Below are 16,672 nucleotides of genomic sequence, written 5' to 3' on the forward strand. Positions count from 1 at the left end.
AACATATCATTAATCATAGCAACATCCTAATAACCGGGACACCGACCTAACAAGGTCACTAAGTATAAGCATATCACCATCCTAACTACCAGGATGTAATCGATAAACATATCATGCCATAATCCGAATACAATCCATAAAGGGTCGGCCTTGGTTCCTTAGACCCTATTGATATAGTGAGGATAACTCACCTCGCAACTTTCGTCTCGAATGATAAGCTCAAACTCTCGGATCACCGTCACAAACTCCACCACCTATATTCACCATTGAGCCATACTTATAAATTTCCAATTTCCCAAAATGCCCCAGAAGTCAAATAGTCAGCCCTTGGTCAAATTCAAAGTCAATGATCAATTTCAACAATCCAGGTTGACCCGACTCGTCGAGTGTAGTCACTGACTCGTCGAGTCCTTCCAGAACTCGAGTAGTCGTGAAAACCCCCCACTGACTCGTCGAGTTTCCCTACAACTCGCCGAGTCCAAGCGTGTCCAAAAGTCGGGAAAACTTAAGTTGACTCGCCGAGTCACCCCTCTGACTCGCTGAGTCTATGCAGAAGTCCTTGCACGACAATCTTCATCGGACTTGCCGAGTCCATTCAGTCCATTATCCATTCAGATGCTTTTTAAGCCATTTTAAGGTTCCATGTTGCAGATCCAGCTTCGCAAGGCATGTTTATCACATAAAGTTGCAAACTTTATGTGCATGCAAGGCTCATAATGCCAAACTTTATGTGCTAGAAAAGCCCTAATCTTTAATTAAATGAGATCTAGAATGAAATGAGGTCAAGGTAACGACTTAATACCTTCCAAAAGATGCTAATTGAGGTAGATATCAGATCCCTACATGTTCCTTGCTTCTAGCCTCTTGCCCTCCAAGCTCTTCTTACAAAGATCCACCTTCCAAAGCTTAAAACACACAAGAATGAAGCAAATTAGGGTTTTAAGGACTCTCAAGAGGTCGTAAGGGGGCTAATGGAGGTTTATGATCCTTTAAATAGGGTGCAAAACCCCGAAAATTAGGATTTCATCCTCCAGCTCCTAATCGTCAAGTCCATTCTTAGACACGGTGAGTAGGTCACTTAAACACGTGGCCCAACCCGCTTCTACTCGACGAGTCAGGGCATCCAACTCATCGAGTAGACCTTGCAATTTTTGAAAAATAAAGCTATAAAATTATCACTTAAGAGTCGGTGTGTTAAAATTCTACCCCACTTGACCTAGACTTCGTCATCGAAGTCTGCTATTGTGAACAACCTTGGATAGTGCTCTCGCATTTCTGTCTCCAGCTCCCACGTCCACTCGGACCCCCTTCGATGCTCCCAATGTACATTTACCAAAGGTATCTCTTTGTTCCGCAGAACCTTCACCTTCCTCTCCAGAATGGCCACGGGCCTCTCAATATATTTCAGGCGCTCATCGACCTGAATGTCATCCAATGATACTACCGCCTCCTCATCCAGAATGCACTTCCGCAATTGCAAAACGTGAAAGGTGTTGTGGATCCGATTGAGCTCCTCCGGTAGCTCTAACCTGTATGCCACCTTGCCAACCCTAGCAACGATCCTGAACGGCCAATGTATCGGGGACCCAATTTCCCCCTTTTTCTAAAGTGGATCACACCATTCCAGGGTGAGACCCTCATGAGTACCATCTCACCGACCTGGAATTCTAACTCGGATCGGCGTCTGTCGGTGTAACTCTTCTGCCGACTCTGAGCGGTTTACAGCCGCTGCCTAATCTGCTGAATATTCTCGGTAGTCTGCAAGACTACCTCCGTCTGTCCCATCACCCTGTGTCCGACCTCACCCCAACAAATTGGGGTGCAACATCTCCAACCATACAACAGCTCGAAAGGCGGGGCGCCAATGCTGGAATGATAGTTGTTGTTGTAGGCAAACTCTGCAAGGGGTAGGTGGGAATCCCAGCTCCTACCGAAGTCAATGACATACGCCATCAACATATCCTCGAGGGTCTGAATGGTCGGCTCGCTCTGACTGTCGGTCTGCGTTTGAAAAGTTGTACTAAAATGCAGCCACGTGCCCAGTTCCTTGTGGAACTTCTGCCAGAAACGGGAGGTAAACCTAACATCGCAGTCGGAAACAATAGAGACCAGAACCCTATGGCGAACGACGATCTCGCGAACATACATGTCGGTCAACTTCTTGGCCGACGAACTCTCATGTATAGCCAAGAAATGGGCACTTTTGTTCAATCGATCCACGATGACCCATATAGCATCAAACCCATTCGCCGTCCTCGACAGCTTGGTAATGAAATGCATCGTGATCTGTTCCCATTTCCACATGGGAATCTCTTAATGAGTTATGGCGAAAAAAAGGAGAGAGATAAGATAGTGAAGTGTCTTACACATCATCTTATTAGACTAGTGTATATAAAAGTCTAGTGGAATCCAAAATGTCCAAAAATTTGTACACAACATATTTAATCATGTCATATGATTAAATAGCTAGCTATACTCTCTAAAATGTTATTTTCATAAAATAATTGTTTCCCAAAATTATTTTCACAAATAATAATTTCTCCAAAACTAAATATAAGAGTTGAATATATTTATTAACTAGTTGTGTTTATTTAAAAAAAGTTAAATATAAATGTCAAAATATTTGAGAACTCTGAATTTCTTATAAAATAAAAAATAATAATGAAATATTATCATTGAAATGTTTTTTCATTTAAATTTAAACAAATAATTTAAATAAATAAATAAAAGAAACTAATGAGCTATAATTTGAAAATTTTGAAATTAAAATGTACGTTCATTAATGAAATTGATACCCATTTATTACTACATTTATTGCAATTATTACATTAAAATATTATGTGGAATTTAATAAAATAGAAAAACTCATAAAATGATATGTGGAAAAAAAATTAATTCAAAATAACCACAAAATAACATTTGGCAATAAATGAGAGTGTGACATGTGGCAAAAAAAACTTTCATTTATTAGAGTAGATAATTGAATTAATAAATGATCAATAAGTGACAAATCGCTAAATGTGTGGCCCTATAAGATCATATGGTATTGGCAAACATCATTCTAAAATGATTCTTGAGCATATGAATCCAACATAAACAACTACAAGAAATGATTTTTTTTCAACACGCAACATTCATCAACAAGAAATGTTATCAAACGATGTCTTGGCCTAGTGAAGGGAAGATGGGAAATACTAAAGGATGATTTTGTATTATCCAATTGAAACAAAAATATAAGGTTGTAATGACATGTTGTCTCCTTCATAACTTAAAAAGAGAGGAATTAGAAGTCGATCCATTTGACAACAAATGTGATCACGATGAGGGAATCAGAGATCTTGGATATGAATATGTAGATATTATTAGTTCTGTTGAGACTTCGAATGAATTGACCACATTTAGAGATAATTTAGCCAAATCTATGTTTGTATTTAGGGGAAACCAGTTAAATAAAAAAATGTTTGTATTTCTTATTAATGATGTTAGGTCCATTGACATGACGTACACAACATAAACGTATTGTTTGGTAACACATCATGACAACGTTACTTGGCAGCACAACATAACATCACTACAAGACAGAACATCATAATAGCCTAGCTCCAGAGTAGTTGGGTCTCAACTAAGCTGGCCTACAATCACACCTAATTATTCATTGGCCTAATCCTATAAGTCAAAACGACGATTGGTTCAACGATGCAATTGATTTGATTATATTTAAGTCTTAAAGAAATATTTGAGGACTTCATTCAAGGTATTAAATTTGACAATAAAATCAAAGAATTGAGTGACAATATCCCCTCAGAGATCACTAAGTCAATACGAAAAGTTTAAAGCTTTAACAAAAATAAGAAGTGATCATATAAACATATAAAGTTTTTGGCAATTTGAGGAAGACAATAGAGAGGCTTGGGCCAAATACATTTTGGAATGCATAGTCGTGGCTTAACTAGTTTGGGGGCTCTAAGTGAACAAAAAATATGGGGCCCTTTGTCCTTTACTATACTTATCGTTATAAACCCTCCCCTTTTATCGAGGCTTGGGACTGATAATAACAAACTAAAATTTTTATACATGACGAAGTTAGTTTTCGACTTCAAGAATCAAGGTCGCTCATTATGATGTGGCATGTCAGACGATTAGTAATTGTCTAACTGAGATTTGAGATATATTAATATTGGTTTAAGTTTGGAGAATATGGGGCCTTTTAGAATTGGGGGCCCTAAGCCCTAGCTTAGAAAAATATAAGGTTGACCCGCACCTGAGAATGTTATAGATATCGGATTCTAATTCCAATTAAATCAATTTGGATGTTTATTAGGATGGTATTTTGGATTTATAATCAGATTCTAATTTAATCTATTATCAACCAAACATATATCGATTTCGAATTCCAATTCCCTACATATTTCATTATTATTATAAAACAAGGGATCACCTATAAAAATGTAAGTGTTTGGTGCTAGAACGCCAATAAGTCGGACGGCTTATGTTCGAGAATCGAGAATATCCTACTTAGAAAAAAAAATCAATGCATATATTTTCCAACTAATTGATAACCTGTGGGCACCACGGTTACGAAATTAATTAAACATTCATAGTAAAAACTCAAAATTATTAATCATTTATTTTAAATAAATTATTAATTAAGAGATATTTTTTAAGTTATATAAAATTACAATAATTTATTTTAATTTTTATTCTAATGTTATTAATTTAATGTAATTTAAGTGGAAAATTTAAAATTTGAAATTTGAAATTGAAATCAATAGGTTGACAACTCATATGACATTAATTTTGTAGAAAAGTTAAATACGAAGGTCTAAATAATTGAGAACTTTGAATTTATAAGAAAAAAAATAATGAATTATTAAAATTTAAATGTTTTTATCTTTTAAATTTAAACAAATAATTTAAATAAATAAACAAAAAAAAAAACTAATAAACTTTAATTTAAAATTTTTGAAATTAAAAGGTAAGCTCATTCATGAAAGGGATAATGACTTAAAAGGGTAACAAACTTTCGATTTTGTTCACATTTAGTCACTAAATTTTTTTTCATTCTCTATTTGCCACTGAACTATTGAAACTTTCACAATTTACCCTTATGACCGGTAACAACCGGTCATAAAGGTAAAATGTGAACAGTTTCAATAGTTCAGTGGCAAATACAGAATCCAAAAAAGTTTAGTGACTAAATGTGAACAAACTTGAAAGTTGTTTTCCCTTTAAAAAAAGTTCAATAACTAGATGTGAACAAACTTTCCTCTTGTATTATGGTTTAGCAAATTATGTATTTTTGTTAAAATTTAACAACATTTTTTGATGAAGAAATATATGGAAAAAAAACCCGAAAAAGGTATAAAAAATGAAAAACGAAACCAACATTATATGTATAAGTTTTATGTTATAAAACTATGCAATATTATATGTATAAAAATTATCCTAATATTATATGTATGAATTTTGCGTTATAAAATTATGCAGCATTTAAATTAACATACATTAAACCATATACATTGTTTATAAAAAAAATACATAAGTACATTGATACATTATATATATTGTTATACTTTATGTATTGACATACATCATATTAGTATATTTACTATTAAAAAAGATATCAAAAATGAAAGTCAAGTTGTTTAGAATTTAGACATTTTTAATTTACCCGGACAATTGATTTATATTTGAGATTGTATTTTCTTAAAAAGTTTGAATAATTATTGAAATTTATGATTATTTAACTAGACATATATAGTTAAGTAAAATCGTTAACATGTTTTATGAATTGTTGTGCCCAAACCACCCCATCCATATTACCTTTACATGCATTCATTATTCCGAGCTATCTCTTCGAGAATCCTCCCATGCATACTGTTCTAGCCCTCTAAGGGTTCCGAACTCTATCTCCAACATACATACTCAATCCCGGCCTGATCCCAGGCCCTCCACACTCAAATGCCCCAAGTCTGTATTTCGCCCCGCACGCCTGCCACTTACTCATACCGGTCTATACTCTCGACTGACAGAACCACTGTTGATTCCCAAGCAGCTAAACAATCCCTCATGACCATCGACCTACCGGAGAATTTTCCAATTCTCCCCCACTTAGGGCACTGACTAACATCCACCGGTCGCTAACACCGACCTCCCAAAACAACCCGACACAAAACCAACACTTACACGCGGACTAATTCCCACTAGCACTAACAACCTTCACAACAGTCACATATCACACTGATCAACCCGAGCTCGAAGGAACTCTATCTGCAGCTAACCACTCCTCAGAATACAGATACTACCCGGCATTCAAGCCAACGTCGTATCCGCTAATAACCCTCACAAATGATAACCAGCGGAAACCCGAAACACTAACTCATAACCATACCAAACCCTCAAGGGACAACGGATACTAAAAAGAAAAACCCATGCAACACGACCAGCAGAGAATAACGCATCACAATAATCACAAGATAACAAGACATCAAGAAGGAACATACCCGCCGCTGCATCCGTCATTGCTCTGACCTCCTCTGCTGAAAGCTGAAAAGCACAGTCCTGAGCCCTTGGGGCTCCGCTCCATCCTGACTTCCACCTGCGATCCTTAAAGTGGCCGGTGTTGGAGCCTGCACCGGTCCTGCCACAAGCTGTGGGCAGTTGACCCTCAAGTGCCCAACCTGATGACAATGAATACAAATTCTCAAATCCCGAACCGGCACTGACTGCCAACAATCCCTCGCATAGTGCCCCTCCTTTCCGCACTTGCGGCATGCGCCACTGGGCCTACAAACTCCGGCTTGACCCCTACCACACTTCCCACAAGTGTGACTACTCTGCTCTCCTACCCTGGAATCAACGGTCTTAGATCGTTTCGTCGCCGGCTGCGACTGCACCGGAGCTTGCCTCAGCTCACACAACTGCAACTCAACCGCTAGCTCACGCCGCCTGGCGGCCTCCTACAACTCCAACAAGGTCTCGCACCTCTGCGCGGACACAAACTGTCTGATATCTCTCTTTACCATACTCAGATATCGGGACATCTGAGCCTGCTCCGAAGTGAACTTAGGGCAAAACATCGCCCTCTAAGTAAACATCCTGGTGATTTCCGTCACCGACTCCGAATCCTGCTTCAGCTCAAGGAACTTCTGAGCCAATCTCTCCCTCTCAACCTGCGGAACATAATGAGTGTTGAACATCTCTCTAAACTGATTCCATGAAATCGCAGCCCTCTGCACATCCGAGTATGACCCCGCGGTCAATCTCCACCAACCCTTTGCCCCGAGCCTTAACAGGTTCAGAGCACACCTCACCCTCTGATCAGCAGGGCATGAACACGTGAAGAAACACCCCTCCACGTCTGACAACCATCTCATAGCAACGATCGGGTCATGAACTCCATCAAAGGTGGGGGGCTTCGCATTATCGAAGTCCCGATACTAAAAACCTCTACTAGCTCCTCCCCCCTGCCGCTGCTACAGTCGTTGTAGCCGCCGCGACAGCCGTCTCAGGGAGAGCCGCATAACGCTCATCAAAATACTCTACCATGGCGGTCTTGATCGACCCAACAGTTCTGGCAACCCGGCCCGGAACAATGCAGCAACCTCATCATGCAGGATCTCACGAATCCCCGCATCCAACTCGCACGTGCTCGACTGACCAATAACCTCAGGCGGCACTGACCCGTCCGGAGCTCCTTCTCCTGCTCCCGATCTTGACCCGGATCCACTTCCAGCATGCATCGGAATCTCCATACCAAAAAGAAACACCACAAAATCTCCGACACTTCCCACTATCCCGGGAACCAGCTCTCAACCCAACCGTAGAGGTCATGGTTTCCCTGATACGCGTACGGGTCCTGTGCTTTCAGTAGTACGGGCCCATACTACCTTCCACACCTACCCATATTTGTATGAAGTACTACCACAACGCCCTAGAGAAAACATGCAAACAAGCGCTCAACCCTCACCACTAGAGGAACACTGGAAATCTCCCAGAAGGAAAACCCTAGGCTACAGGCATCACAAATCAGGCAGCATTATCATGAAATCCTGAAGATCCCTAGCCTAGCACTAGCATGTTGTTCTATCAATGCTCAGAACAATTATCATGTATGGTATTTTGGGGTTACTTACTGGCTCCGGCTGATCGTACCTCCGCGTCCTCTCTTTACTTAATTTGAAAACCATTTGAAATTCTCTTTTTGAAAACTCTCCTTGATTTGAGACTGGATGCACACGAATGTTCCTCCACTTCACTCAAACCAAGGCTCTGATACCAACTTGTAACAACCGAAAATTTCAACTCAATTTTAACTTTTCAAAAACAACCCATTTTAATAATGTTATTACAAAAAGGTTTACAATACAATTTATTTTAAGTATTCCCAGAATCTCATCATAATATAATCATGAGGAGCGGTACGATCACGCCTTCGCCTTGCCACGGTCTCCTGAAGAACCTGAAAAACATTAAACCACAACTGTAAGCCCGAAAGCTTAGTGAGATACCCCCAAAATACCAACCACAAATACGCCCTTCCAGGCCACGACCTTCCGGTCCCAAACATATCGCCTTCCGGCCCATAACATATTGCCTTCCAGCCCATAACATAAATAGCATACATAACATAACGGAACATAGAACAGCCATGCATATCGGGTCAAACTCCAGTCCAAACAACCAGGTGCACATAACATATAATCATATAACAGTTCACAGTCAGCAAATCGATCAAACAGATCACATAACATATCATCACCCTAACCAGGATACCGACCTAGCCGATCACTAGCATAACATCACCCTACGTCTCAGCCAAAATACTAATTATGCACATACGACTTTCCATGCCATGACCTTCCGGTCCACATCACAATGCCTTCCGGCCCATAACATAATGCCTTCCGGCCCATATCATAATGTCTTCCGGCCCATATCACGCAATATCATAACAACAGACAACTATCCGGATTTCCATCTGATAAAGGGTCGGCCTTGGTGCAGACCCCGTTGATATAGTGAGGATAACTCACCTCGCGAATGCCTATACTCTGAACCGAAGAAACAGATTCTCGAATCACCAACTCACCGCAAATCCCGAACTAGCCATCATATCAAAATAATCATTAGGCCAATCATACATCCACTTATCGGACCAAGATCAAAGTCCAAATCTCACACAAAGTCCAATATTGGCCCAATTTACCAAATTGGGCCCACTTCACCAAATGGGCCTAGATCCAACGTCCATAACAATAATTTGGGCCCAAAATACTCTATCCAATAATTCCCAGACTTGGCCCAATAACCACTGCCCACAAACGGCCCAAACTCAAAGGCCCAAAAAGAAAGTCCAACAGGGGGAGTACGCTGGGTGTACCCTCCTTGGTACGCGGGGCGTACAGCATTGACTCGCAAAGGACAATCGGGGCACTGGCCCGCTACGCGGGGCGTAACTTCGCTACTCATAAATTCTTTATAACCACTTAATGGCTTAAGCTCTTAAGCCCAAACTTCATATCTATAGGCCAAATATGATTAGAACTCATAAAGTCTCAGGCTTTATCACTTGGGACGTCCTTAAGCTCTTAATCCAAGGTCTTAATCCATTAAGACCTATATATCTCACACATGGAACAACTACAGCCCTTGGGACCTCATTTTTCTCACTCAAGACCTCTCCAAAGGCCTGAAAGGACAGATAATCTTAACCAATTCGAAACATGCAACAAGGTGGGGACTTTTGGGACAAGAATGGTGACAAAGCTTCAAAATACATAGATCTATGCAATATAAAGGTCAAGCAAGAAGCTTTATACCTCAAACAAGCTCCAAAGGATGGCATCTCTTCAGATCTACAAGCTCCACATGTTCCTCTTCTCCTTTGACAATTTCTCTTTTCTCCTTCAAGCCTTTCTTTTGCCAAAATGAACTTTCCAAGGTCAAACACACCCAACAATGGAGGGAACACGAGATCTAGGGTTTTCTGAGGTTGAAGATGAGCTTATGGAGGCTGGGGTATGAACCAACATGTTCCTTATATAGTGGCTGACCCTAAATTAGGGTTTGGAGCTTCTGAGAGTACGCTGGGCGTACCTCTAGTATGTTGGGCGTACTCACCCGGCCACCCCGCCATCTATCCCCCTATTACGCTGGGCGTACGTCCAGCTTACTTGCAAACATGCATGCCATGCATGCATGGGACCCCTTTATCCACTTATACCACAAAGAGCTATACACAATGATCAACTTCAAAACACCACAACTCCTCTAATCTAAGCCCTCTCCTAAATAACTTTACATTCATACGAGGGTGACGAGAAGCCCAATGCTTCTAACAATGTACACCAGCCCGAAACCTCCTCGGATGAAACTCATTTCTCACAAAAAGGACCAGAATTACCCTTCCTCTTAAATCTCAGGGACTTAGATAAAAACTTAAAGAACGGGGTGTTACACCACCAACTAAAACAATTAGTGTTCCTGCTATTGCAGCCGTTCCGACCATTGATACCACTCCGGCTGTTGCTGCTACTCCTACCACCACAGCTCCAAAACTAGATTATGTAGTCTGGAAGAAACGTGATCGCTTTGTCTTACTATGGCTCAAATCCACAATGACGGATCAAGATCATGCTCTAGTTGCCCGCTCACACTCCTCTTACATAGCATGGTAAACCATTACGACTTTGTTTCAAGCTCAAACTAGGGCTTGTCGTATGCAACTCAAAAATCAACGTCAGACTCTTACAAAAGGGTCTATGACCATGATAGAATACATTGAAAGAAAACGATCGCTTGATGATTCCTTGGCAGAAAACTTACGACGAGTTCATGAAGAAGACCTAATCAACTACTGTTGGAAATAGTGTCTAAGTCCATAACTATATTTGGTATGTACTTGACCCGACCCGGCATGGTCCATTTGGGTTGCACTTCACCCAAACAATTTATGGATAATCTTTTGAGAATAGTACAAGTTATGATTTATTAATATATTATAAGTTCTAATATATTAATATAAGATCATATTATTTAATTAGTATTGATCTATAATTAATCTAGGATTAATTTAGAGATCAAAGATATTACTAATTAAATATGGGCTTCTATATTTATATAGTGTGGGCTAATGCTTATTTGGAATGGGCTAGGCTTGCATGGAAAGTCCATGGATACTCCATGGAGCTTTAACCCATGGATCTCATGGAAATGAAGAGACATGGGTATTAGGGTTTACATGGATGTAACCCTAATCCACCACACTATATAAAGGAGGCTTTGGCTCTTGAAATCATTCTAGTTGAGGTGAGTAAAGCAAGAGGGCCGATTTCAAGATAGTAGTGACTATTCTCTCAAAGTTCCAAGTTTGTGGTGATTTGTGATTTCCATTTGAGGCATCCACACTATTGGTGCTAGGCTCTAAAACTCCAAGCAATCAACTACTACTACAAGGTAAGTATTTCTACTAGCTTTATTTGATTCATGTTCCCCATGCCATGCTAGTTAGGATATAAACCTTGGAAAAAATAATTATTTGCATGTATCTTAGACAAACATAGATCCAAGGTTTATTAGGGTTGCATGTACACTTAGGAAGTGCTAGAATGCTCAAAACCCATCAGTGGTATCAGATCCTAGGCTTGTTTGTTTGATACTTGATGCAAAATATTGGAAAAAGTCGAAAAACTTGTTGTCTGCCTGATGAACTCGCCGAGTCCATGGAGGGACTCGCCGAGTTCATATGTATCTTCATCCTACTCGACGAGTAGGTTCGTGCACTCGGCGAGTAGGAGCCACAGAATGCAGATTTTCGACTTTTGCTGCTGGAAATAGACTAGAAACATTACCGTAAACTGTTTTGGTGTTATAAAACTTGTTTTAGATGGTGTAATGTTTGTTCTAATCCATTTACAATGACTAATATCAATTTTTCATGATTATATGTGTTCATATGGTCTTGAAACTTTGATATGGATATTCATGTTCTTGATCTTATGAATTTAGATGATCATAGGAATTACTTGTAACCTACTTGGTAGTTTAATTCTTGATCATAATGTGTTTTAATGGAGTCCATAACTTGTCCTCAAGTTATGGAAAACCAAGAGTCACACTTGAATTAAAACCATTAAAAGAAAACAAGAGTTAGAAAAATGAACAGTCTTCATTTTTATTACTCTATTTAACTCATAAGTTACAAGAAATGAAAAGTTTTGAAAGTTTACAAAACTTGCCCTCAAGTTTTGAAACAAGTAAAGTCATATTAAAAAAAAAAACTTTAGTTCCAACCCTTAGAATTTTAAAAGTTAAAATTCAACCCTTATACTTATAATATTATAAGTTAATAATATATATATATATATATATATATATATATATATATATATATATATATATATATATATATATATATATATATATGTATAAGATCAAAGTCGTCTTACCGCTAGTACGCCTCATTCACGAAGCTAGTCTATAAGGTGGGTATAAGGTTGTTGCCTATAAAATGGCAACTTAATGGGTGTCCACTCTCACCCACCGCTTGCTTGACTGGTGGAGGGTCGTTAGCCGAACGGGTAGGACAAGGACTTATAAACTCTCATTAAAAGTATAATGATAATTATAAAGTAACTAAATGCTTTATTAAATTCCCAATCTTAGTCACTTTAGGAAAATGTGAATAAGGTGCTAATCCATGGAATTACACTTTACACTTTGCTTAAGTCGTTAGTGGAGCGTGTGTGGTTAACCGGCACACTAACTTGAACTTAACAAGGTAGGTAAAGGGTGACTTAATGTTTATCATAGTATCGATGGAAGGTGTGTGGTTAACCGGCACATCGATTGAGGGGTAGTACATTAAGGGTACCAAGTAATTTGCATGGTTACTTCACACCTTGTTTTGTGATCCTCGGCATCCCAGTCACAAAACCTGAAGGGCACACTCGAGATTGAAACATGCCATTGAAGAAAGTTCAATGAATCTCAAAGAATCTAGGAGTTTCTAAACCAATTAAAACCTAATTAAAATTTCGTTTTTCATGGTGGAAATTGGTGAATCGTCATTCACCTACGTTCAAATATCTTATAGCTTAGATTACGACATCCCTCTTCTAAATTATAAAATATTGTGTTGGGTCCTAGCCTTAATTCTACATTTGGGTGTTTTATTAAGGACCATCTCTAAATCTAATCTAATTTATTCCCTCTTCATTTCAGATGTCTTCCAATAACAATGCTTCTGGCTCTAACCCTACTAGCTCTTTCTCTCTCATGAATCTTTGTGGGAGAGTCATCTTCGATGGATCCAACTTTACTGATTGGATCAAGAACATCAGGATGGTCACTCGGTATGAGAATAAAGAATATGTTCTCGACAAGGAGCTAAAGGTACCCGAGGTAACTACTACTCCTGAAGAGCTTGCTGATTATGAGGTACATGAAAGGGATGCTACAAAAGTAGAATGCATCATGATGGCCACTATGACAGCCGAGCTCCAAAAGTCTTATAAGGACTATTATCCTTTTGAGATGCACCAGGACTTGATGGACCATTACCATCAGAGTGCTCGTCAAGAGCGATATGAAATAATCTCCTCCATGATAACAACCCGAATGAAGGATGATGAACCCATCACGGGCCACATGCAGAAAATGCAAAGGTATGTGGACCATTTACTGAAGCTGAATGTGAACTTCCCCGAGGAGTTAGCAATAGACATCATTTTGCACTCCTTACCATCGTGTTATGATCAATTCCGCATGAAATATCACATGAACAAGGAAGAAGTCATCCTCAGTAAACTTCAGGGACTCTTGAAGACCGCGGAAAGTGGTCTAAAGGGTAAGTCGGTTGTTACTACTCCTACTCCTACTCCTACTGCGGCCAATGTCTTGGTAATCGGGCATGGCAAAGGGAAGAAGAGAAAGAACCCCTCTAAGGGTACCAAGGGTAAGACCCTTGAAGGCTCCTCTTCAAGAAAAACCAAGAAAGGTTTTGTCACTCCTTTTGCTAACCCTAATGAGGCTGAATGCTTCTATTGTCATGAAAAGTCGCACTGGAAGCGAAACTGCCCAAAGTACCAGCAAGATGTGAAGGATGGGAAAGTAAAACTCAACCATGCAGGTATATAAACTATATTGTCTAATAACTCACCTCATTCTAATTCTTGGGTCCTTGATACTGGTTTTGGTATTCACATATGTTGTGATTTGCAGGGACTAAGAAGAAGTGAGAATGTGGAGCAAGGAAAGATAAACTTGATCATGGGAAACAGGAAAGCTTCACCTGTCACCAAGATAGGAGTTTATTCCTTAGTGCTAAATAGTGGGTTTACATTAGATTTGAATAAGTGTTATTATTCGCCAGAAATGGCAAGAAATGTTATTTCCTTTCATGCATTGTATAAACAAGGTTTTACCTTTTATTTTGATAATAATAATGGTAGTATTGATGCTTTCTTTAATAATGTTCATTATTTTAAAGCATTACCTTGTGATGGCGTGTATGAAACTATATCTGTTGTAGATAATCTAGGAAATAATGTATTGTATATTGACTCTTCCACTAGCTTAGATAAAGCATCTTTATGACATTGTCGTCTTGGACATGTAAGCAAGAAACGCATAGGCCAACTCCAAAAGGATGGAGTCTTGGAGTCATTTGACCTAAAGTCAGATGATAGTTGTGAATCTTGTTTGCTTGGTAAAATGACAAAGTCACCTTTTACTGGCACTTGTGCTAGGGGTGAAGGTTTGTTGGACCTCATACATGCGGATGTGTGTGGACCCTTCAGAACTGCCACAAGAGATGCTAATCGGTTTTATGTGACTTTCACTGATGATTTTAGTAGATATGGATATGTCTACTTAATCAAGCATAAGTCAGAAACCTTTGAGAAATTCAAAGAGTTTAAGCAAGAAGTGGAGAATCAGTTGGGCAGGAACATTAAGATGCTTCAATCCGATCGTGGTGGTGAGTATCTTAGTACTGAGTTCCTTGACTATCTTAAGGAATTGGGATTATCTCACAATTGACACCTCCTAGGACACCACAGTTGAATGGTGTAGCCGAGAGGCGCAATCGGACCTTGCTGGACATGGTTCGTTCCATGATGAGTCGAGCTTCGCTACCAATCTCATTTTGGGAGTATGCCTTAGAGACTGCTTCCCATATCCTTAATCTAGTCCCTACAAAGAAGGTTTCCAAAACACCTCACGAGATGTGGACTGGAAAAGTTCCCAATCTAGACCACATCAAGATTTGAGGTTGTGAGGCTTTCGTGAGACGCGAGACTCACGATAAGCTCGAACCCCGAAGCGAAAGGTGTATTTTCATTGGCTATCCACAGAAATCCTTTGGCTACATCTTCTACAGACCAAGAGATAATGTGGTCTTTGTAGCAAGAAGAGGATTCTTTCGAGAGAGAGAGAATTCATGAGTCAAGGAGACAGTGGGAGGCAAATTGACCTTGAGGAACTTCAAGAGTCAAGTGATGAAGGAACCTCAAACCCAAGCCCTCAACCTGAGGAGGAAATTCTTGTTGAGCCAACTGAAGAATCTATACCTCTGAGGCGTTCCACCAGAGTTAGGAATGCACCTGAGCATTATTATGGTTTCCATATTACTGCAGAAGGTGAGACACTTATCAATGATAACACACTGGTAAATCTGGATGAGCCTAACAGCTACACGGAAGCCATGGCAGGCCCTAAGGCTGCTAAATGGAAAGAGGCTATGGGTAGCGAGATACAGTCCATGTATGACAATCAAGTTTGGAACTTGGTTGACAATGTACCTGATCGAAAGGTAGTTGGGTGCAAATGGATCTTCAAGAAGAAGACCGACATGGATGGTAATGTACACACTTATAAGGCACGACTGGTTGCAAAGGGTTATTCTCAAACTCTGGGAGTTGATTTTGATGAGACCTTTTCACCAGTAGCCAAGATTAAGTCTATTAGGATTCTGTTAGCCATTGTTGCATTTCATGACTATGAAATATGGCAAATGGATGTCAAAACCGCTTTCCTTAATGGAAAGTTGGCTGAAGATGTTTACATGGTTCAGCCAGAGGGTTTTGTCAGTACAAAGTAACCCAATAGAGTGTGTAAACTCGAGAAATCCATTTATGGATTGAAACGGGCACCTCGCAGATGGAATCTTTGCTTTGATGAGAAAGTCAAGGAATTTGGCTTTTCAAGGAGTGAAGATGAATCTTGTGTCTATATCAAGGCTAGTGGGAGCATAGTCAGTTTTCTGGTACTGTATGTGGATGACATACTACTCATAGGAAATGACATCCCAACCCTGCAGGAAGTAAAGTCTTGGCTTGGGAAGTGTTTCGCTATGAAGGACCTTGGTGAAGCTGCCTATATCCCAGGGATAAGGATTTTGAGAAACAGGAGTAAAAGACTAATTGGACTTAGTCAAAGCACCTATGTGGACAAAGTGTATAAAAGATTCAACATGCATAACTCCAAGAAAGGTGAGTTACCCATTCAGAGTAATGCCAGATTGAGTAAGACACAAAGCCTTAGTACTGAGGCTGAGATAGCAGAAATGAGTCGACTACCTTATGCTTCAGCTATAGGATCGATCATGTATGTTATGACGTGTACTCGACCTGATGTAGCCTTTGCTTTGAGCATGGTTAGCAGGTATCAG

The sequence above is a fragment of the Lactuca sativa genome, chromosome 8, assembly GCF_002870075.4.
Source record: "Lactuca sativa cultivar Salinas chromosome 8, Lsat_Salinas_v11, whole genome shotgun sequence".
Lineage (NCBI taxonomy): Eukaryota > Viridiplantae > Streptophyta > Magnoliopsida > Asterales > Asteraceae > Lactuca > Lactuca sativa.